Genomic DNA, 25295 nt, shown 5'->3' with positions numbered 1-25295 from the left:
TGCTCAGTGGACCTAAAATATGCAGATTAGCCTGTAATAAAGTGGAGGCTCTCCATCGTAAACCGGCTCAGGAAATAAGAGGCGGATATTAGAGGAAAAACCTCTCTGGACAGCAAACATTGCATTGTATACAGTACTAAGAATACTCAGATTTCTACCTGGTTCCCATAATGGGTTTGCAAGATATTACAGGACAGGATAGAAGCCAGCAGGGAAATTTGGTGTAGTACAGACCGGAATTCTTTATTGTTGCTTATGGCAGTCAGATAAAAGGAGCATACAGTGCTGGCTGAGACGTTAGAGCTAGAAGTGCACCAAAACGATACAGCACTCACCACTTTACAGATAGGGATAAGTGTCCAACTTGCTACTTGCTGTCAAAAAGGTCAGATGGCTGCTTCCTTTTACAAATAGCCATTCATCACAATCGCGCTTTCTGGCACATAATATTATTCCTAGAATAATCCAATACAGTACATAGCGGGTAAGAAACCTTTTGGTGAGCAGGGGACTGACGGGGGAGTGTATGTGCCCCCCATTCCTGCATGTGGTGGAGTTAACCCCGACACAGTGTGTATTTAGAGCACAGGGTGTACTGCTGTTGGAAGTTACCCGCTATGTACTGTATTTGATTATTCTAGGAATAATATTATGTAAAATCACAAACATTGGTTTGCACGACAGCCGGGGGCCCCAGGTCTCTCTCACTAGCTGGGGCCCCCAAACCACCATGCGATACCTAGAGGCAAATGCGGGCGAGCCCTGGAACTCTCACTACCAGGGACTTCACCCCCACTGCCTCTAAACTGAATGCTAACTGCAACACACACATTTGCTCACTACCAGTTCAAGCAATTTCCTACACCCTTTGCCTGCCATACCAAATCTAGCAGGAATTGCAGGCAAAGGGTGTATGACCGTACACCTGATTGGCTGATTGGCGCCTGCTGACCAGATAGAGGTAGGAAATTGCTTGAACTGGTAGTGAGCAAATGTGTGTGTTGCAGTTAGCATTCAGTTTAGAGGCAGTGGGGGTGAAGTCCCTGGTAGTGAGAGTTCCAGGGCTCGCCCGCATTTGCCTCTAGGTATCGCATGGTGGTTTGGGGGCCCCAGCTAGTGAGAGAGACCTGGGGCCCCCGGCTGTAGTGCGAACCAGTGTTTGTGATTTTAAATTTCTTTTTTGCAGCTTCCAGGATGCGGTTGACAGGTGAGTGGTTAGGGAGGGGACTGTGTGGGAGATGCCTACACGCGGCGGTCCCTGTAAAACGATGTAATAACGATTACGTCCAACCGAGCCTCCCACCTGAATGCTAATGTATGCAATTCCTGCTAGATTTGGTATGGCAGGCAAAGGGTGTATGACCGTACACCTGATTGACTGATTGGTGCCTGCTGATCAGATAGAGGTAGGAAATTGCTTGAACTGGTAGTAAGTAAATGTGTGTGTTGCAATAATATTATGTGCCAGAAAGCGCAGCTGTGATGAATAACTGTTAGAGCTAGAAGGTCTTAAAGGATACCTGAAGTGACATGTGACATGATGAGATAGACATGTGTATGTAAAGTGCCTAGCACACAAATAACTATGTTGTGTTACTTTTTTTCTTTCTCTGTCTGAAAGAGTTAAATATCAGGTATGTAAGTGGCTGACTCAGTCCTCACTCAGACAGGAAGTGAGTACAGTGTGATCCTCACTGATAAGAAATTCCCATTTTTATCTCTTTGCTGCTCTCAGAAGCCAATTTCTGCCAGGAAAGTGTTTTATAGTTTGAATTTCTTATCAGTGAGGGTCACACTGTAGTCACTTCCTGTCTGAGTCAGGACTGAGTCAGCCACTTACATACCTGATATTTAACTCTTACTGACAGAGAAAGAAAAAAAGGAACACAGCATGGTTATTTGTGTGTACATACACATGTCTATCTCATCATGTCACATGTCACCTCGGGTATCCTTTAATCTACTAAGTCAGTGCTGTCCAACTGGTGGCCTGCACGGCGCATCCTGCTGCAGTCTGGCTGCCTCTAGCTCTGTGTCTGAGATGTGCATCTTTCCCCTCTTAAAGTAGCAGGTATAAAGCAGACCAATACATGCAAGACTATTTCTAGGCTCAGGCCACCTAGGCTTTTGTACTTCCAGCGCTGGATGTTCCCCAAGAAAACCAAGGTGACTGCCTCTGGCTAAGAGGGTCCATGGGATGCCCAGGAAACCCAGTAGCAGGTAGTTTCCAACCAGACACATGTTCTGTGGTGATCTATGGATGGGATGCGGCTCACTGTAAGTCTCTTTAAGTCCCACCTTAAATACAGAGCCCTCATTTTAATGCTGAGCATTGAGCAAAGCATGGATGAAATGTTCCTACTCAGCTATCCTGCTGTCATATTCCCGCTTTCTCGTGTCAGATCAGAGCGTTTGATCTGCAAGGCACCTCCTCACACCTGTATCACTGCTTGCTGACTCAATGGCATGTGATGCCGATTTCAAGAGGAACTGTACTGAAAATATCATAATGAATAAAATTGCTTATTTTTTACAATGTTCATTTGATCTATTTGAGAACATGTAAAGATTTCTTGTGGGAAAAGAGGTATTGGTTATTGATTGGGATAAAGTTCAATCCCGGGTTAAAGTGTCTCTTTAAACATGCTGGAGTTGCACATCGGTATGGGGAGACATCAGGGAGGAGCACTGCAGATGGAGAGGTGAGTGAACAATTTGACCATGTTCCACTTGTTTCTTATGCTGGGCATACACGGCTCGGTTTTGCCTCTTGATTCCCCGCTCGATTACGCAGGCGATTCTCTTATCTTCCGCTCGTTTTTCTTATCTTTTTGCATTGTCGTCAATGCGGAATCGAGCGGCAAAACGATTGGGCCAGAGATAGGACATGTCGGAAATTATCTATCGAGCCATCTAAATGGCTCAGAATCGAGCTGTGTATTCCCAGCATTACGCTGCACGGGGGCCGTGACTTACAGACAAGGGAGGCACCCACACAAAGAGTGCTCTTTGTGTGGGTGTATGCTACATAAATTCTAGGGGTATAACTACATGCAGTAATGATGTGAGTACACAGCTACCTAGATCTGGTCTTACACAGCTACCTAACTATTTTTATTCTTTTAAAAGATAAAACAGAGTAACCAAGCAACGTGGGGTGACCCAAACCACTAGGAAATTATAGGGGACTAAAAGAGACCGAAAAGCCCTCCTACTTAAAAGCAATGCTTGGTGTGATTTGCCTTCTTAAAAGAGAAGGTACTTGCGATAATTCAGCTTTAAAGGGGAACTGAAGAGAGAGGTATATGGAGGCTGTCATGTTTATTTCCTTTTAAGCAATACCAGTTGCCTGGCGAGCCCTGCTGATCTTCTGTCTCTCATACTTTTAGCCATAGCCCCTGAACAAGCATGCAGCAGATCAAGTGTTTCAGACTTTAAAGTCAGATCTGACAAGACTAGCTGCATGCTTGTTTTGGATGTTATTCAGATACTTCTGCAGAGAAATAGACCAGCAGGATAGCCAGGCAACTGGTATTGATTAAAAGGAAATAAATATGGCAGCCTCCATTTACCTATTACTTCAGTTCTCCTTTAAGTGAACATCTGTGGCTACCCACAATGCACCGATAGAGATAATTTGCATATTCAGTAGTGGTGCATTGTGGGTAACCACAGATGTTTATTTGAAAGATACAACAATACATACAGTATACCAGGATTCTCATCTGTGTATACAAGCAATTTTCTTGACATTTTAGTACACACCAAATTAGAGATTTTGGGGTTGATTCACTATAACAAAGTTAGTGTGCCTTATCAGAGTTAATGTGCCTTATAAGAGTTAGCGTGCTTTATCAGAGTAGCATAGCGAGCACTACGAACTTATGCCTGCTAATTGGCAATGACGAGAGCTCTACTTGTCCTGCCCTGAGCCCCTGCAGGTCCAATCACTTTAAAGAACATTATTCCTGCACTTTGATTGGCCCAATAGTTTCCTGGCAAGTTACAGGCAGCATATTGGGCCAATCAAAGTGCGGGGATAATGTACTTTAAAGTGATTGAACCCGCAGGGGCTCAGGACAGGACGAGTGGAGCTTTCGTTATTGCCAATTTGCAGACATAAGTTTGTAGAGCTTGCTATGCTATTCTGATAAGGCGCCGAACTCTGATAAGGCATGTTTACTCTGATAAGGCACACTATTTGTTATCGTGAATCAACCCCTATATGTGCTATCAGCCATGGGGTTCCAGGTTTTATTAAAATTAGTGGGGCACCCTCCTGACATAAAGGGTCAAATAGTTCTTACATGACCCTTTAGGCCTCTTTCACAATGGGACGTTGCGTTTGATGCAACGTTAAAGTCGCACAACGTGCCCCTAACGCAGCGCATGTAGGTTATGAAATTGGACGTTATTTTGCACTGCGTTATGTGTCGTTTTCGTCGCATACTGATGGAACAAAAACGGCGCATGCGTTAGATTTAAAGAAAAAAAAATTACTGAACATGTGCAACACAAATAACGCAGCAAATGTATTGCTAAACGCACAGCATGCAGCACTTTGTAAATATTGCTACACGTTACACACAACACAACGGAAAAGCATAAGAAGTCCCGTTTGCAGTTTGCCACAAGCTATGTGGGGTACACAGCAAACATGTGGAAGAAGGTGCTCTGGTCGGATGAGACCAAAATGGAACTTTTGGCCAAAATGCAAAACGCTATGTGTGGCAGAAAACTAACACTGCACATCACTCTGAACACACCATCCCCACTGTCAAATATGGTGGTGGCAGCATCATGCTCTGGGGTTTCTTCTCTTCAGCAGGGACAGGGAAGCTGGTCAAAGTTGATGGGAAGATGGATGGAGCCAAATACAGGGCAATATTGGAAGAAAACCTCTTGGAGTCTGCAAAAGACTTGAGACTGGGGCGGAGGTTCACCTTCCAGCAGGACAACGACCCTAAACATAAAGCCAGGGCAACAATGGAATGGTTTAAAACAAAACAAATCCATGTGTTAGAATGGCCCAGTCAAAGTCCAGATCTAAATCCGATTGAGAATCTGTGGCAAGATCTGAAAACTGCTGTTCACAAATGCTCTCCATCTAATCTGATTGAGCTGGAGCTGTTTTGCAAAGAAGAATGGGCAAGGATTTCAGTCTCTAGATGTGCAAAGTTGGTAGAGACATACCCTAAAAGACTGGCAGCTGTAATTGCAGCAAAAGGTGGTTCTACATAATATTGACTCAGGGGGCCGAATAATTACACACACCTCACTTTGCAGTTATTGATTTGTAAAAAATGTTTGGAATAATGTATGATTTTCGTTCCACTTCTCACGTGTACACCACTTTGTATTGGTCTTTCACGTGGAATTCCAATAAAATTGATTCATATTTGTGGCAGTAATGTGACAAAATGTGGAAAACTTCAAGGGGGGCGAATACTTTTGCAAGCCACTGCCAGGAGGCCGCAAAAGCAGCATAGGGGGCGATATTATGGCTGGGAACGCGAAGAATCACTCGCGTTCCCATGCCTATCGGCCGGTGACGGCCAAACCAGAAGTGTTCGCCGGCGTGTCCTGGAGCATCGGAGCGGGGCTGCGAGGGCACAGATCGGCTGCAGGGGGCTGAGGGAAGCCCCAGGTGAGTAAATCTCATTTTTTTGGATAGACTTAAGGATCACTTTAAAGCACACCAAAGCACCACCAGCTTTTAAAGGCAAAAAACAGCTGATTAATGTTAGGGAGCAATCATTATTATAAACACATGCATAATTGCATTTAGCGCGTGGAATAGTTTGCGCGCTTAAAGTTATACGTTGATCGCGTGCAAAGTTTTTTTATCACGTGATATCCCTCCTTTGCATGCAAAGTCATTAGTTATCGCTCGCAAACCTTTACCCGCCTAAAATCGTGCGCAAAAGCGATTATCACAGTCGTGATGAGCGTTATCACGCTTTAGTGAATCAAGCCCACTGTCATTAAGTTACATTAGTTATGTTAATTAAAATAGATAGGTAATATAATCTCTTACCCACCCTGTTTGTGATTTCATGGGGGCAGCCATCTTTTTGTTTGAAAGGAAATGACAGGGAGCATGAGACACAGTTCTAACTGTCCTGTGTCCTGATCACCCCTCCCAGCTGCACGCGCTAGGCCTCAAATCCCAAAAAAAACAAATTTGCGCCAAAACAACAAAATGAGAACAACAACATCAGAAATCCCATCATGCATCAGGGAAAAATGCCCGGGCCGATTTCTTTGATGGGGCGGAGTTTAGCTTTTGTGCAGCTAAAAATGAGGCTTGTGTAAGAAAAACAAAGTTCTGATGCTGTGAAACTGTTAAAGAAACACCGAGCCTTTTCAGTGCTGCTGAGTACATTTTTAGTTACATAGTTACATAGTTACTTTGGTTGAAAAAAGACATACGTCCATCGAGTTCAACCAGTACAAAGTACAACTCCAGCCTGCTCCCCCACACATCCCCGCCGACCCAGAGGAAGGCGAAAAAACCCTTACAAGGTAAAAATTCCTTCCCGACTCCAGATGGCAATCAGATAAAATCCCTGGATCAACATCATTGGCATTACCTAGTAATTGTAGCCATGGATGTCATTCAACGCAAGGAAAGCATCTAAGCCCCCTTTAAATGCAGGTATAGAGTTTGCCATAACGACTTCCTGTGGCAATGCATTCCACATCTTAATCACTCTTACTGTAAAGAACCCTTTACAGTAAGAGTGATTAAGATGTGGAAGTTTACGTTAAGTTACAGCATTTCATTCTTCCTACCGGGTATGGTGCAATCTTTAGGGCTGGTTCAGACGGACACTTGCGGAGCGTTTACCGCAAGCGTTCGGAACGTCGCGGTAAACGCTCCCATTCAAATGAATGGGAGCGTTTACACCAAGCTTTTGCGCGCGCTTACACGATCGCGGCGTTCGGGTCCTGATTTCCGCTAGCATTCGAGCTGCCCCGGAAGCAGCAGGGGGCGGCCAACCACGACGGCTAATGTCCCCTAGGGGAAGAAAAAACGCGACCGCATCGAAACGTGACGCGAAGGCTACTGAAAGCCTGACCGCGCAGCCGCCACAACGCCCCAAACACGGCGCCAAGCAGACGTCCGTCTGAACCAGCCCTTAGTAGAGCCACCACTTGAACAATCTAAATATCCAAACCAGCCAATTCATCTGTCTTTCGACCAAGGCCTCCTAAGGGAAACTTTGCCCATGCATTCCTGACAATTTGCCTCCCATTATACACCCCCACATTGTATAACACGTACTAAGCAAATTGCATTACATAATTTGCATGACATCCAATAAAATTCATGTGCACTGTCTGTTCCTGTACATTTTCAAATAGTTTAGCGATGATACTCCACAGTAACTAATAACAGAGCGGGAACCTCCTGCCCTATAAGCAATAATAACATGTGAAGCATATTGCTGAAAAGGCACAAAAATTGCTTCCTGCGTAAAAATACTCCCGGGCTTTATTGTTTTATTAGTTGACACAGCTTCATAGAGAACAGCTAAGCTGAAATCTATTATCTATTGACTGGCTGCTTGATTGATTTGCAGTTTTTTTGTTTAGACCAGCTATTTTGCCGATACACCTAATCTAACAACAACTGTCGCAATCACTATTTCTGCTGCAGATGACTTAACTTTAGTCACTCAGATCTTTATTTTACATTTAGTTTACTTTACAATCATTCGTGGAAATTTCCATGCCAACTTACTAGAAGACTGGCAACAATATCTGTAACAAGAAGAAAAGAGAAAGTTCTGCTTGTGTGCGCATTTGATAACATAGTCCTTTAAATGGAAATCCTGACAGTTTTTCGGCAGAGAAGCATTTGCTTTGTGTCTGGCATTTGCAGACATTGTTTTTCTGTCTGGATACAGCAGATTATAAATATTACATGGAAATGTCATTCAGTCAAATTCACCACTAAAATTTCACGCATTCTTGATTATTCAGTGAAGCATCTGCAGCGGCAAATTACTTGTAGTTCATGATCTTATTGATCTGTACATCAACCAACAGATTTTTAATGGTGTTTTAACAGTCAAAATATTGATTTAAGGGGATTTATGGTGAACCTGCCAAAGACAAACTAAGAATATTCAGCTATATTGGCCCGTGAGTAAACTTTCACTGAGTTACATAAAGCAAAAGGCAACAATACTGGTCATTCCTAACAGTATAAAAGAAAAAAAAAAACTAAAAAGAAATAAAACGCAGATTTTGCATTCCTCGGCATTTGTTATTATCTATAGCAGCAGGACACAAGCCTATACGTTTTCAGTGCCTAACTGGGTGCAGTGTAACTGTATCAGGCTATTTCATGTAACCCCAGTATCCAGATCTTTGCTGAACGTAAGCGATCTATTCTAGCCTTGGGCCATCTCGTTCCTACCTCAAACCCATGCCCTATAGCTAACTACTCCCCCCCCCCCCCCCCCCCTTCATGCCTAGCTCTAACTGGGGCAGCACAGTGGCTTAGTGCTTAGCACTCTTGCCTTGCAGCGCTGGATTCCTGGTTCGAATCCCAGCCAGGGCAACATGTAGAAGGAGTTTGTATGCTCTTCCTGTGTCTGAGTGGGTTTCCTCCCGGCACTCCAGTTTCCTCCCACATCCCAAAAACATACAGATAAGTTAACTGGCTTGGCCCTAAACTATGATACATACATAGACATATGACTATGGTAGGGATTAGACTATGAGCTTCTCTGAGGGACAGTTAGTGACAAGATTATTTACTCTATACAGCGCTGCAGAAGATAATATATATTAAAGGGAACCTAAACTGAGAAGGATATGGATTTTTCCTTTTAAAATAATACCAGTTGCCTGACTCTCCTGCTGATCCTGTGTCTCTAATACTTTTAGCCACAGCCCCTGAACAAGCATGCAGATCAGGTGCTCTGACTGAAGTCAGACTGGATTAGCTGCATGCTTGTTTCAGGGTGTGATTCAGCCACTATTGCAGTCACAGAGATCAGCTAGACTGCCAGGCAACTGGTATTGTTTAACAGGAAACATCCATATCACTCTCAGTTAAGGTTCCCTTTAAGCGCTATATAAATACTAAAGAATATGAAAAAATGATATACAGTATAATAATAATACTAATAATAAAACCGTAACCTTTTCTTGACTGCTGCCCCCTAAATGTCCCAGTTTTTACCTTGCACCTACCCTTAGCCTCCTACCACCACACATTTCTAAGCTTGCCTTTCCTCATAAAGTGAACCCATGTCCAGCTGGGGAGGGAGACGCAGGCATGAGTCATAAACTACTGGCCCCTTCCTTCCTCAATTAGCTGCTCCCATTGCCTGCTTTCACCATCTCCAGTCATAGGGATAGCTGTGGAGTATTGAGCTGTAATAGCCATTAGTTCAAGTAGGATGTTTTGAATTAGGATGATAGCATTTATTGGCCAACTAAAAGATTTAAGTGTAAGCTTCCAACCAAACAGGGGTCCCTCATGCAATCTTGAAAACTTCTGGCACTGTATTTGGCCTGAGGAAGTGGGCAAGGACCCACGAAACGCATTGCCTAATGCTTAATAAAATTTGTTTACTCCATATACAAATTTGTCATCATTGAGGTAAGCCATTTCAACTTTTTTCTATTTAGCTGTTTTTAATACAGTTTTATCAATATTTAGATGCCCCTTCCCCATTGTTTAACCAAATAAAACGTTTTTTTTCTGATATACCAGGAAATAGAGTTTGGGAAAGTGCTACATATTGATTTGAAAACTAAAAAACTAATGCATTGAATCTTTTAAAGTTAGCAAATAAATGGTCTCACCCTGATTCAAAACTTCCAGCATTTCGTGATATTAGTGACACAATTAGTAGGCACCAGCCTGGTAACACTTGACCAATGAATGCAGCTTATTAAAGCAAGAAGGGGCGGGCAGAGTTAAGGACTCTTTAAACTGTTGGACACAGGTTTAATTTAAAGTGATCTGAAGTGAGAAGGATGTGGAGGCTGCCATATTTATATCCTTTTAAACAATGCAAATTTCCAGGCTATCCTGCTGACTATCTGTTCTATTGCTTTTAGCCATAGACCATGAACAAGCATGACAATCAGATGTTTAACTGAAGTGTGACTGGATGTGGCTAACCACATGCTTGTTTCAGGTGTGTGATTTAGACACTACTGATGCAAGGAAGATCAGCAGGACTGCCAGGCCACTGGTATTCTTTAAAATGAAATAAATATGGCAGACTCCATATGCCTCTCATTTCAGGTGTCCTTTAAGCTTAACCCTACCCCACACTCTTTAAATGTCTTTATTTATTGTTAACCCTAAACTAACTTGAACATTCTCCTATCTCTTATCATTAATCCTATCTTGAAGCTGAATATTCACTGCTGCGATGAGGAAGATAGATCCAGCAATGTCTCCCTGATGGAAAGCATCCCAGAATCGTATTCTGGCCAACGGGTATGTGCGACATCACACTACATTACCCAACGGGCACAAATAGGAAATCAAGCGATTGCGGTACTTTACATGGAGTCATCGGGGACCTTTAAGATCTGCTGTGATGGTCGTTATTGCTGCGGGTCACAAGACGACATCTGCATAATCAGACGCCTATACCCACATTGCAAGATTGCGGAAGGGATCGCTTGTCACTCAAAGTATCGCCAATCCTCGGTAAATTTGCGCTGTTGGTACGGGTCTTAACCCTAACTTTACTTGACACACCATGGCAGCTATGAAATGATCCATGTTACCACTAATTGCCTGAAATAACTTGTCACAGGAGCCCTTGTGGCTGACCGCACTTAGCCTTCTAAACGGTGCCAGCGCACAGATCGTGCGAACTCTGGTCGCAGTCAATGCGCAGGAACCGTTAAGAATTAGCCGCAGACAACTCAGAAGGGAGCCTGTGAGACACGGGTGATTACAACTCACACACTAGTTCATGGGATCTGCCACCACCTCTGTTTCCTGAGACAGAGGAACTCACTAACTGACTAGTCCTGCGAATAAAACGGTTAACACACGATATTCTGTCTAGCCAACAACAACAAACAGTAGCGTATCTTCAGAGACCCGGGATCATTTCTGTGTGTGTTCTGATAAGCAGGGTAGCGGAAAGTGAATGACTTGGAGAAAGTCGTTTATTCACGCAATATAAATAATTAATATATACAGACAATTATTAAACAGTAATAGCCAGTATGAAAAATAAAAGAAGGGAGAAAAATACTTAGTTCCTGGGAAGATGTCCTTATTGTGGGAATAATCATAAAGTCCTTGGTTTCAAAGTCCAGAGTTCAGAGTTCAGACCAGGTGGATGCCAGCATATCCTCAAGCTGGCATCTGAAGAGTTCAAGATGTTTCAGAGTGGAGGACTCTGAGTTTTGGCTCCTCTCCCATTCTTATGCCCCTGATTCAGTAGGAGGAAGTGAGGGCGGGCCCACACACCCCCTTAGAACATGAGATGAGTCCTGCCCTTGTCCTGGAGACCAGAAATCATGCCTTAACCATATATGGGCTCTATCTCACAGAACCGTACAGGTCAGGGCAGATTTACTAATATTTTCAGGTCTGCCTCGATGTACCCAGCAGTCTGATACCAAACATGAGGGGTGGGACCCCTGTGGTACCATTAGGGCACTGTTGAACTGCCTAACGGGCAGTCTTTACCTCAGAAGGTTCTGAAATGTGCTCAGAACCAACGCCAGGCAGGGCCCTACCTGCTCTGTTAGTTTGGAGGGTCTGCCAGCCTGGCAACACAGAAAATATGATACATATAGCAGTTTATGGAATATGAGAGACCCCTGGGATTTATACCAGGTCATTCCCAGGCAAAGGTTCTTTGAAGTTGGCAGCAGCAAGCCCCATGTCGGCTCCCTGCTGGGAAAAGGAGTCGGAGTGTCTGAGTTTCCTCACTCTAAATTGGTTCTGTCATGGTGTTTGTCACCTTATACCTGATGGATGGGCCATCAGCACAGCTTGAAGCCAGGGACTCTCTGGGCCCAGGCTCATTAGCATATCAAAAGGGCCAACCAGCATTTAGGCTGGGGCTCTCTCTCTGCTGAGAAAAGACTGCAGCTGCCCCTACACACTCAACCCGGATTGTATCGATTTGAAGCGCAATCGATGCAGAGAGTCGAGTGCGATCGCTTTTCTTCACGGGTGGTTACAGGATGCGCCTGCGGCCCCGCAACCGTCCGTGACAGCCCTCCCTGGGGAGAAGGCAGATAGACATGCATCAGCAAGATGTGTGTCGTTGCCGCTAACCTGCGATATCTGATCTAGTTCCCCGTTGCAACGGGATAGCCCGTCGGCGTTCTGGTGTCGGCTGCCTGCCTTGTGTTGAATCGTGAAGTCATACTGCTGTAATGACAGGCTCCAACGTAAGAGCTTGCCATTGGTCCCAGCAGTGCGGTTCAGCCAACTCAGGGGATTATGGTCGGTAATGATCGTGAAGGAGCGGCCGTACAGATACGATTGTAGTTTCTGTAGGGCCCACACGATCGCTAGGCACTCCTTTTCAGTTGTGGAGTAGGCTACCTCTCGGGGCAGGAGCTTCCGGCTCAGGTAGAGGATAGGGTGTTCATCTCCTTTTCCATCCACCTGGCTGAGGACTGCGCCGAGACCGTAGTCAGAGGCATCGGTTTGCACAACAAACCGACGACTAAAGTCCGGGGCCTGAAGCACAGGGGCACTCGCGAATGCCTGCTTCAACGCTTGGAAGGCGTTCTCGCAAGCGGGGGTCCAGCTAACAACCTTGGGGTGTTTCTTGCTAGTGGCATCGGTCAGGGGCTTCGCCAGGGTACTATAGGCTGGAACAAATTTCCTATAGTAGCCGGCGGTCCCCAGGAATGCCTGGACCTGCTTTTTCGTGATAGGCCGAGGCCATGCCAGGATGGCGTCAACCTTTCCCGTGTCAGGTTTCAGGGTGTTACCCCCCCACCCGGTGACCTAAGTACTGCACCTCGGTCATACCAATCTGACACTTACTCGGCTTAACTGTCAGATTGGCTGCGGCCAGCCTCTCTAGTACCTGGGACAGGTGTTTGAGGTGTTCCTCCCAGGTGGGGCTGAACACCGCAATGTCATCCAAGTACGCTACAGCGAACCCTTGCAGCCCCTCCAGCAGGTCGTTTACGGCCCGCTGAAACGTGGCAGGAGCGTTCTTCATCCCAAAGGGCATCATCGTGAACTCGAAGAGGCCAAAAGGGGTGATGAAGGCCGACTTCTGCCTCGCGTCAGGTGCAAGTGGTATCTGCCAGTACCCCCGGCTCAGATCCATGATTGATAGGTACCTGGCGGACGCCAGCGTATCCAACAACTCATCGATGCGAGGCATGGGGTAGGCGTCTGTAGTGGTGATGGCGTTCAACTTCCTGTAGTCCACGCAGAACCGAGTTGTCTGGTCCTTCTTGGGGACCAGGACAACAGGGGCTGCCCAGGCACTACAGGACTTTTGAACCACCCCTAGCTCCAGCATCTCCCTCACCTCTTTCTGCATGTCCGCTTGCACCTCTGGGGAGACGCGGTAAGCGGATTGCCTGATGGGGGGATGGGTGCCCGTATCTACCCTATGCACTGCCAGACTGGTCCGCCCCGGGACACCGGAGAAGGTGTGCTGGTACGGACCCAGCACCTCCTGCAACTGCTCTTGCTGGGGCGAGGAGAGTTGTGGGTTGACGCTTAGGTCGCTGTCCACATCTCGTATGTCAGCCAGCAGGTCTAATAGGGGGTCTGCCTCTCCCTGCTCTAACCGGCTGCACACTGGCAGCACATACTTGGTCCTGTCATGGTGGGCCTTCAGCATGTTGACATGAAAGCTTTTCTGTTTCCTGCCTCCCATGTTCACCAGGTATGTCAGAGGGTTTAACCGTTGCACTATGGTGTAGGGTCCCTCCCAGGCCGCTTGCAGCTTGTTCTGCCTCACTGGAAGAAGGGCATACACTTTGTCACCTACCTCAAATGACCTCTCTCCAGCAGTGCGGTCATACCAGAGTTTTTGTTTGGCCTGAGCCTGGGCCATGTTTTCCGTTACCATTTCTGTGAGGGACTCCATCTTGTCCCTGAACTTGAGGACATAATCAACTACAGAGACATCTGTGGGGTCCCCCTTGCCCTCCCACGTCTCCCGCATCAATTGTAGGGGTCCTCGGACATTCCTACCATACAGGAGCTCGAACGGGGAGAACCCGGTAGATTCCTGCGGCACCTCCCGGTATGCAAACAACAGATGAGGCAGGTATCGTTCCCAGTCGCCACCTTGCGACTCAACAAACGTGGTCAGCATTTGCTTCAGCGACCCGTTGAACCTTTCACACAGTCCATTGGTCTGCGGGTGGTAGGGAGTGGAGACAATGTGCGTCATCTGTATCTTTTTGCACAGGGCCTCCATGAGTCCGGACATAAACTGGGTTCCCTGATCGGAGAGCATCTCCGCAGGGAACCCGACTCGGGAGAAAATGTTAAGTAGCGCGTCGGCTACCTTGTCCGCTCTCAGGGAGGAAAGTGCCATGGCCTCAGGATAGCGGGTGGCGTAATCCACCACCGTCAGGATGTACCTCTTGCCACTGCTGCTGGGAGTGGGCAATGGTCCAATTATGTCGACTGCCACTCTGTGAAAGGGCTCACCTATGATTGGCAGTGGACACAAGGGAGCTTTGCGGGGATTCTCAGCCCTTTTTACCTTTTGGCAAATGGTACATGAGCGGCAGTAGTTCGTCACATCTATCCGCATTTGAGGCCAGTAGAAATGTCCCCGGATACGATCAAGGGTCCTGTGGATCCCCAAGTGCCCGGCCAGGGGAATGTCATGTGCGGACTTCAGCACATGCCCCCGGAAGGCACTAGGTACCACAAGCAACTTGGTACCCATCCCCATTTCACCTTCGGTGGGGTGTACAGGCTCACTGTACAACTTCCCACCTTCCCAGTATACCTTGAACGTAGCCTCGTCTGTGAGGGGCTCAGAAGCCTGTTTTCTGAGGGCCTCGAGGTTAGGGTCAGTCTGGAGTGCTTGCACAAATGCAGCACTCTCACTCTCAGCCAGCTGGCCCGTGACGTATGAGGTTAGTGGCTGAAGGGTACCATCCCTGTGGTCAGAGGAGGGGGAGGAGGCCGGGACCTCCTCTACCTGTTCTGAGCTCAGGGTCTGAGCAGTATGGCTGCGTGTTACCGCTAGCACAGGTATCCCTTCAGAATGGCACATATTGGCATTACCTACATCATTGTCACAAGCATTAATAACAGTAACAGGAACATTTTCATCACAGACAGTTTGTACATCAACTACAGGTACCCGTGAACTGGGCACGTTCAACCCACCTCCCCCCTGTTCTTGCCCCTGGGTGCAAAGTACCTGGGTGTGGGCAGAGAGTCCGTCTCCGTCCTGGCATTCCACAGGGCTTGGTGCAGGTTCATAGTACGACACCAGCGTGCCTAAGTCGGTCCCCAGCAAAACAGGGACCGGCAGTTGGTCCAGGATCCCAACAACCTTCTCGTGGACCCCCACCCCCCAGTCGATGGACACCCGGGCTTGGGGAATGTGCGAAAGAGTGCCCCCCACTCCAGTGAGGGTGAGGTACTGGTCAGGAATGATGGCCTCTGCGGGGACAAGGTGTGCACGCACCAGAGTGACATCTGCTCCGGTGTCACGGAAACCAGTGACAAGCTGGTCATTCACAGTAACCAGCTGGTGATTGCTTGTGATGGGGGAGTTCCCTGTCCCCTTTGCAAACATCAGGTTGGATGCGGCTCCTGGTTGGGGTACGCTGGCAGGTGGTGTCTGCCGCGGGCGAGGTGCAAGTGGTCCAGGTGCTGGGGTGGTCTGCCTCCGCTCCGGACAGGTGAACTTCATGTGTCCCGTCTTGTGGCAGTAGTGACAGGTGACCTCTCCAGAGGCTGCAGCCCTGGGTGCAGAAGCTGTGCTGGCTGGCCTCTGTGGCTGACGGCTCACAGGGGCAGGAGAGTCTGCCGAGGTATTGGGCTGACCTCCTCTCCAGCTGGATGGGACAGTTCTGCGTGTATCAGCCACCCGGGTAGTTGCAAAAGTCTCAGCAAGGTCTGCAGCGACAGTTGCTGAAGTCGGCTTGCGTTCTAACACAAATTGTCGTACATCAGCAGGGCAAATGTTCAGAAATTGCTCGAGGACTATCAAGTCCTCCAGGACGCCATAAGACCCTTTGGTGAGGCCTAGAGTCCACTGGCGGAGTGTGGTGAGCAAGCTGCTGACCACATCTCGGTACGAATCAGAAGACTTTTTCTGCCAGGCCCTGAACTTTTTGCGATAGGCTTCTGGCGTCAGCTGGTACTTAGTAATGATAGCGTCTTTTATAGCAGCATAATCATTATCCTTCTCCGCAGGCAATTCTGCGAAGGCATCAAGCGCTTTGTAGCGCAGCAAAGGTGTCAGATGTCTGGCCCACTGGTCTTGGGACAGACGATACTGACGGCATGCTTTTTCAAAAGACCGCAAAAACAAGTCAATGTCTGTGTCTTTTTCAATATTAGCAAACTTAAATTTTGCACTTACGGGTGCTGCAGCTCCTTCAGCAGGGAGGCTGGGCGGTGAACTCCGGCTGGCCTGTTGAACCTTTGCCATGTTGAGCTCATGCTGTCGTTGGCGCTCCCGCTCAGCGGCATCCCTCTCCGCGTGGCGTTCTGCAGCAGCGGCCTCCCTCTCTGCGTGGCGTTCTGCAGCAGCAGCAGCATTGCGTTCCGCAGATTGGCGCTCCTCACGCATGTACTGCAGGTACTTGTCCAGGTCAGTGTCCATCAGCTTTTGTAATGCCTGCTGCATTAGCGGATCAGTACAAACGGACAGTCCAGTACTGGCCGGTTCCAGGCGAGTACTTTCAGAAATTCTGGGATTGGGGTCCACACTGACAGTCTCTGGCGTAACTGTTGCAACAGGGCCCGCAGGATGCTCAACCTCTGTACGCCTAAGATCTTCAGCCTCTGGTTCCCCTTGATTGTCAGATGGGCTGGTATCCACCTCAGCGGACACTCCCGGCTCCCGCAGTTGCTGGGCATCCCATCTGGACAAGTCTGCTATCAGGTCCCGTTTTGTCTTGCGGAGGATGCCAATGCCCCTCTCTTCGCAAAGATTTTCCAGGTCTGCTAGGCACATGTTCTGGTAGTTCCCGGACATTTCCATGCCAAATAAAATAAAACTTTGGGGAAGGGGTACTGGCTACACAGTTTCTCTGTATATATAAAAAATATATTGCCTTCCAGCTACACCAACGAATTAGTTTGTTTCTTGATAGCGCTAGCGCTATCTTAGATACTTTCAGCACAACACAGGTCCCAACCGCTGCCTAACACTGTCACAGGAGCCCTTGTGGCTGACCGCACTTAGCCTTCTAAACGGTGCCAGCGCACAGATCGTGCGAACTCTGGTCGCAGTCAATGCGCAGGAACCGTTAAGAATTAGCCGCAGACAACTCAGAAGGGAGCCTGTGAGACACGGGTGATTACAACTCACACACTAGTTCATGGGATCTGCCACCACCTCTGTTTCCTGAGACAGAGGAACTCACTAACTGACTAGTCCTGCGAATAAAACGGTTAACACACGATATTCTGTCTAGCCAACAACAACAAACAGTAGCGTATCTTCAGAGACCCGGGATCATTTCTGTGTGTGTGCTGATAAGCAGGGTAGCGGAAAGTGAATGACTTGGAGAAAGTCGTTTATTCACGCAATATAAATAATTAATATATACAGACAATTATTAAACAGTAATAGCCAGTATGAAAAATAAAAGAAGGGAGAAAAATACTTAGTTCCTGGGAAGATGTCCTTATTGTGGGAAGAATCATAAAGTCCTTGGTTTCAAAGTCCAGAGTTCAGAGTTCAGACCAGGTGGATGCCAGCATATCCTCAAGCTGGCATCTGAAGAGTTCAAGATGTTTCAGAGTGGAGGACTCTGAGTTTTGGCTCCTCTCCCATTCTTATGCCCCTGATTCAGTAGGAGGAAGTGAGGGCGGGCCCACACACCCCCTTAGAACATGAGATGAGTCCTGCCCTTGTCCTGGAGACCAGAAATCATGCCTTAACCATATATGGGCTCTATCTCACAGAACCGTACAGGTCAGGGCAGATTTACTAATATTTTCAGGTCTGCCTCGATGTACCCAGCAGTCTGATACCAAACATGAGGGGTGGGACCCCTGTGGTACCATTAGGGCACTGTTGAACTGCCTAACGGGCAGTCTTTACCTCAGAAGGTTCTGAAATGTGCTCAGAACCAACGCCAGGCAGGGCCCTACCTGCTCTGTTAGTTTGGAGGGTCTGCCAGTCTGGCAACACAGAAAATATGATACATATAGCAGTTTATGGAATATGAGAGACCCCTGGGATTTATACCAGGTCATTCCCAGGCAAAGGTTCTTTGAAGTTGGCAGCAGCAAGCCCCATGTCGGCTCCCTGCTGGGAAAAGGAGTCGGAGTGTCTGAGTTTCCTCACTCTAAATTGGTTCTGTCATGGTGTTTGTCACCTTATACCTGATGGATGGGCCATCAGCACAGCTTGAAGCCAGGGACTCTCTGGGCCCAGGCTCATTAGCATATCAAAAGGGCCAACCAGCATTTAGGCTGGGGCTCTCTCTCTGCTGAGAAAAGACTGCAGCTGCCCCTACACACTCAACCCGGATTGTATCGATTTGAAGCGCAATCGATGCAGAGAGTCGAGTGCGATCGCTTTTCTTCACGGGTGGTTACAGGATGCGCCTGCGGCCCCGCAACCGTCCGTGACATAACTCATTTTGGATCACTGGGTGGAAGGTCTTATATCTAGTGATGAGTGAAAAGTATCCATTGCCACAAGCAAGCTTCTAATTTAGTAGCTAACATCTCCTCTTCTCATTATCTGCAAGTAAAACTGTCACATGTTATAGGATCGTATTTTTCTTTCTTTCTTTCTTTTTTTTAACAGTCTACCAAGTCAATATGATTATTTACTGGCACATTATATTGCCCTAGATTGAATAAAGTCTCTCCTCAGAGAAGCTTCTTTCCTGAGTGATTTCTCCAGTCAGCCCTGGGATTTATGATGGCACAACTGATTTCTGTCTGGTCCATACAGTGCGGTCAGTAACTGAACCATGTGATGTTGTTATCTCTGGAAGGTCCTGCCTGGCCAGCCTTTTTAATAAGATAGAAGCTTTTTTTCTATCCTGTCATTAGAAATAGTGGGGTTAACCCAAAACGGCCGTCGCTAGGTCTCTTCAGTGCCCTCGCACCCACCTCCTCTATCACGTCCACCATTACCTGATGCAAACACACATGTAAATTGGTTTTGCCCAACAAAGCTTATCCTGTAACTTGCACATAGCGGCCCGCTTGTATCTGGAGATGTGTAAAATTACAGAAACACTGTTTCAGCCTACAGATGGTTCCCACCTCTTCATCTTGTTGGCATGACTTACAGTAAATGCTTATGTCTGAAGTGAAATGATGAAAAATACAAAGCTTGGCTTTCAATGCATTCATCTAAAGGTCCAATGGAATTTTTATTAGTGTATGTTAGAACATAATAATGGCAATATCAAATATATTTTTAAGTGGGTGGCTGTGTGTGCACTTTCAGCTGTCCGTTAATTAGTGATGTTCAAAAGTGCTGAAAATCATCATAGATCCATCTTTCTTCAAATATTTCCAGCAAACTATTTCCAAATGGCATTTCTTGTCGGGTGCTCTTTTTGTGGAGTGATTTGTTTGTTTGTTTGTTTTTCACCATTATTAGAAAGTTAGCAGCTGCATACTCAGACGGCCTTATAAAATTACAGTAACTATGTGCAGTTGTAAAATGGCTTGTATCATAATGAGATACATTATAAAATGTATTTCTACTAAAGCAGAGTTATCCTTTAACTGTGGGTAATTGAAGCGGACCCAAACTCTTGCACAGCCCACACTGAAAAGTCTTTATTCCACATATAGAGCCTGATACATTAAAGTCCAGTAAATGTGCTGTGTGCAGAGAGCACACAGCAATTTGACCATTATTAGCACGGGGGTGCATCAGCCTTGACCCTTAGCGTCGCTTGCTGCCTTACTATGGTGCCATGCATTATGCTGTGTGTGTTACCATGGCAACGCTCGCGGTAACCTGGTAATATGGGTGGGGCGAAGGGATAACAGCCCTGCTTCCCCGGCGCTATTAATCAGGGCCAGATTTGTACTCTTAACTGCCCAAGGCCACTGTCACCAGCCACCCCCCATTGGTATAGGTAGCGAGTTGACCCCTCCCCTTCCCTCCAGTATAGGTAGCCAGATTTCCCCTCCCCCTTTCTCTCCAGTATAGATAGCCAGATGACTCCCTTAATCCCTCCTTTTCCCACTCCCCCTTTCAGTATAGGTAGCCAGCTTGTCTTCACGCCGCAGCAGCCATAAGTGTCACTCATTTCTCCACTCATCTCCAGTGCAGAAGCTTCCTTTCCATCTCCAATGCTGCCCAAGTCCACAATGTAAATGTGCAGAGAGCAAGGTGGCTGCTGCACAGGCGGCTAGCAGCAGAGTACTGCGGTCAGGCACTCTCCTGATCTCCCTGCATTGCAGCATTTGCAAGCGTGCACCAGTTTAGCCTGCTGCTTTGGTGCCCTTGCTCCTGTGGTGCCCTAGGCCATGGTCTAGATGGCCTTGGCCTAAATCTGGCCCTGCTAGTAATGGTAAAATTGCTGTGAGCTCCCTGCATGGCAATTTTACTGGACTTTATTGCATCAGACACTTAGTTGCTGAAAAACTGTACTTCTCTGAAACCTGTCAAACCTGTCTAATTACCTCTTATCAGCAACTGTGAATAGACTGAAGGAGAGCTCTGCCAAGGCAGCTCTCCATATAATACAGTTCTGAGATTAGCTCCACTTCAAGTACCACTTTGTCTGACACACATACAGCAGCTTATTGATGGTCTGGTAGATTTTTTATTTTGAATAAGGATATAGTTTTGGTTTTCTTTCTGGAGTCCAGGAGTGTCAAGCATTTGACTAGAATCTGCAAGCACCAGACATCCAGATGTTAAAGATTGAGCCATCAGCTTGTCTGATAAAGATCCAGCTGCCGGATGCTGCTTATATTTGAAGTTGAAAGAAACGGGAAAGAGAAGAAATATCTGGAAATGAAAGTGCCTCTAAAAGGGATAAACCATGTGTTGCAGATCCAGGATTATTTCTCCATTACTGTTTATACTTAACGCTAGAAATAAATCATGCCGGGGAGCATTATCAAAGCAGGTCTCCACATCGTGGTTTTCATTGTGTAGATAAGAAGCTGTGTTATAAATTAGCCATTGACCTTTGTTTATAGTCTTGATTTGCCATTCTGTACTGATTTAATGATGCTTCTTGGGCCACTCAGCCAGTGCTAGTCAATAAGCTATTAGTGCCATCATCAGAATACGGCAGAGAGATGAATGCTGTGACTGGTTCCATTATCAAAGAATTAGTAGCCTGATTGTACAAGCTGTCTCCGTAAGCCATCTCTCTATCCCAGCAACAGAAAGCTCAGGGACATCAAATGTGCCAGGGAAATGCACTTGCTAGTAGGACATCCACTTCAATGAGAAGCTAAGCCGATCCCTAGACTGTATTAGGCTATTCAGGAAAATCCTTCATAAGCAGGTGAAGTTTAAAGTAGGGGGATGACTACAATGCAAAGCCATACATTTTCCTCGGGTCAAAGAGAAGGTGGTTGTGTAGCTCTCCAGTGATCTCATAATGCTTTAGGCATGATGGACCATATAGCTTGTAATGATTACCGCTACAAAGTGTTGGGTTCACATATGAAAGAACAAAGTATTTATGGGCATTAATTTTACAAGACAAGAATACAACAGCCACCGAATCTCAGGGATTAGTAGTAAGGGGAGTCGACTGTGTTATTTCTGTAGTGCAATTTGTTGAATCCGCAAACTGTATAAGCAGACTTTGCAGGATCAGTTTCACGAGAGCTGGAAGCAATAAAACTGAAGTCATTCAGTTCCTTACACCGTTAATATCTAATGTGTTTAACGAAAAATTACATTCCTTAGCTTGTCATAATCTGACTCAAAACGAATGTCTTGGCTGCTTTGACTGCTATTTCACGTCATGACAATACAATGACCAAGAACGGCTAATGTTCGGGCTTGGGGTTACTTGAAAGAAAATACAGTGACCAATGGTTATTTGTGCAATTTTCTGCAACTGTTCCCATCAGGAAAAAAGATTTTGTTTTTGACTAAATACCTGTATAATGCACATAATTTTTTCCATAAACTTCTGTGGGTTAAAGCCTAAGAATGAGTTTAATGTAACCCTCATTCAGGAAAGAACAGCATACATATGCCATGGACAAGACATTGTTACCTGCACAGTCAATATTATCATTCTTATTTATATAGAGCCAACATCAGAGGTGTATGTAATAATAGCGCATGGAAATTAAGGCACATCGTGAAAACAAACGGTGGTTGTATCGGAAATGTTGTACGGATGGTAAAAAAAATTCAGATGTCTCGGCAATGTTGTGCACCTGGTGGAGACAACATTTAGTTTTACAGAAATGTTGTGTTGCGGGCAGATTTCTTCTTTGTAATTTTGGTGCCTGTGTAAGTAGGACACGTGAGTAATTATGGAGTTGGTTGAAAATGATAAATTATTGTCGATAGATAGAATGTAGGTAACTGTACTGATTTTCAACTATGGCCCCTTCCCTATCCTATCTCTCACACTAACCCTTCCCTACCTGTGCCTGACACTAACCCTTCCTCTACCTACACCTAGCACTACCTGCACCTCAGAACAGGATCATCCACCAGGTAATCTAGGCAGGTGCCTGGGGTCTAGTGGGTGTCAAGGGGCACACCTGCCACCTTCTCTGACCTCTCTCCACTTTAGCTTTCCAAAAGGAGCACAAGGGGGTCTTAAATCTATTACCTTACCTCAGGCTCTATTACATCTTAATCCATCTGTGATGCACCTACTCCTAACACTAACTGCATGTGAAACATTACCTGGTAATTGTGGCACCTGGGGTAAATGGTAAATAATTGGAGATAAGTAGAATATCGGTAACGGTATCTCTATCTCTCACACTAATGGTGGCCATACATGGTAAAAAAATTTCATCCAATCTTACCATTTCTATGTAATATAAGGGAACTGCCTAAATTATCCTTTCAGTATATTCACTTAATTTACCTTTATACTACATAGAAATGGTAAGATTGGATGAAAAAATTGTACCATGTATGGCCACCATAACCCTCCCAGGCCATGAACCCTCCCATGAAATGCCTAACACTAATTCTAAGAAAAGTTTGTGGTGGTAGTCTATAAACGATAATGAGAGAATGAGAAGGCTGTGGTGATGTTGATACATTACTAGATTGACTAATACAACAAATTTTGTTTGTGGCGGTGCTAATACATTATTGTGGTAATGATTATGAAAATGTGAGGTTATAGCTGCAAATTCTCTATGAGGCTCTAAGAAAACGCTATTTTAATGAGCCGCTAATTAAATAGTTGTAGTCACTAACTAAACCCTGGCCATTATCAAGTAGCTATTTCTATTTGGCGCTGCTGATTAAAGAGTTGTAACCTGACAATGCTATTTGGAACTGCTGTCTCTGTCCATGCGCCATCACTACACAACTGCCACTGGCAAGTACAATAATAACATTATTGTATATGGGGCACAAGAATTAGCAGGCAGAGGACAAAACAGACCATAGTTGGTTCATAAGGGACTAGCAGATGAGGCAGTGAGACCTGATTTGCAGATATGAATAGATCTCTAAAGAGGTGTGTTTTAAGGGTGCATTTGAAGATTTCCAGCCTCGGAGCATGCATAAAAGATTTGGATGGGAGTTCCATGTAAGCAGCATGTGCACCTAAAGCACATCCTTATTGTCATATACACTGGAAAATACAGTATATTCTGTGCAGAAACGGCTGTAGTTTTAAACATTACATTATTGCTGTTCTCTTGGGTGGGTTTTGCATGTATCACCCATTATCTGCCTTATCCTTTCTGATACTGCTGTCTGACAGCCAGCCTCAACTCCTTTAAACAACTCCCCCCCCCCCCTCATAATGCCTGTTTGTAGGGGCATAACTATGACTTGGTTAGCCCCCTGGCAAAATCTTGCCCCCCCCAAGATCACAGTATATTAATGTAGCCTGTGTGCACATTCCTCCCAAAATACCCCTCTCGACTCCCCACCCCCCAGCCCTGTCCATTACGCTCAGGTGAGGATGTGCACTATTCTGCTAGATGAATGGAAAGGCATTGGGAAAAAATCATACCTGTCGGATTTGTCTGTTGCAGAAACTTAATGGACAAAACTGAACACATTAAACAGGCATGTATAAACTGACCCATAGGAAAACATGAGCCAAATCATCATGTCTATTGGTCCACTGCCATCTGCTCTGGTAGATGGTCCAGTAGTGTGAACCAACCCTCCCTGAATGTTGGAGGGCTTACTGAGATGCTAACGTCTTATACATTCATTGACCTAACATTAGAGTGTTGCCTTAAACCACAATCCATTATGCCCTTTAGCACATGGATCTACCATTAGAATAAATGCAGCCACTAACTTAAGCTATGACATCATATTGCCATACTGTACGTTTTGTTTTCCTTACCATTCTCCAATTATAACCATTCCATCCGCTTTCCATTTCGTCTTTCCTCTTGACATTGATCTTTAATCCAGTTCTGATTAATCACCCATCGTCCAAACTAAGATAATTTTCAAGGATAGGAACACACGATATAACAAAGAAAAATTACAAAGGCACATGTGTTATTGCTTTCATGATTCATATGATGTACAGTGCAGTATAGCTGAAATGGAAAAAGGGAATGGATGCTATATTGAATATTCTACACACCTCTAAAAATGTAATAAACCTTATTGAGACAAAAAAACAACAACAGCATTTTTTAAACAAATGTTATCTTCTATCTATATTTTTTGTATTAGAAATACAAAGTGCTGTAGATTAAAACACTTTTGGTCTTCAGCCTTTCCCTGAAGCATTTCCCTCTCCGAGTCCCCAAAACACCTACTAGCCCAAACTTAACAATGAAAAATCAACTTTCCCTATAGCAGTTAGAGTAGCACTTCTTGCTATCCACTCAGGGCCGTTCCACCATGCTGCTCAGGGCATCGGCAATTAGAGGGTGATGGGCGTGTCAAACCCAGATGTGTGTAGCTCTTCACTTCAATACATGAAAGAACCAGCACTGGATGTGCTGTGTGCCAGTGGCCGCTGTCAGAGCC

At 45.8% G+C, this 25295-nt stretch overlaps 1 long non-coding RNA gene across 1 annotated transcript in view; it reads right to left on the bottom strand.

Moving 5' to 3' along the window:
• Positions 1 to 25295, bottom strand: part of LOC137557507 (uncharacterized) — an 86175-nt gene that overhangs the window by 42278 nt on the left and 18602 nt on the right. Inside the window, exon 2 of the long non-coding RNA XR_011029583.1 lies at positions 24655 to 24751. This is a non-coding gene — a long non-coding RNA (uncharacterized lncRNA). The remainder of the gene's footprint in view (positions 1 to 24654; positions 24752 to 25295) is intronic.

This window comes from Hyperolius riggenbachi, chromosome 1, assembly GCF_040937935.1.
Source record: "Hyperolius riggenbachi isolate aHypRig1 chromosome 1, aHypRig1.pri, whole genome shotgun sequence".
NCBI classification, from domain to species: Eukaryota; Metazoa; Chordata; class Amphibia; order Anura; family Hyperoliidae; genus Hyperolius; species Hyperolius riggenbachi.
The sequence above is the reverse complement of the archived record's forward strand: the minus strand, read 5'-3'. Positions and strand labels throughout refer to the sequence as shown.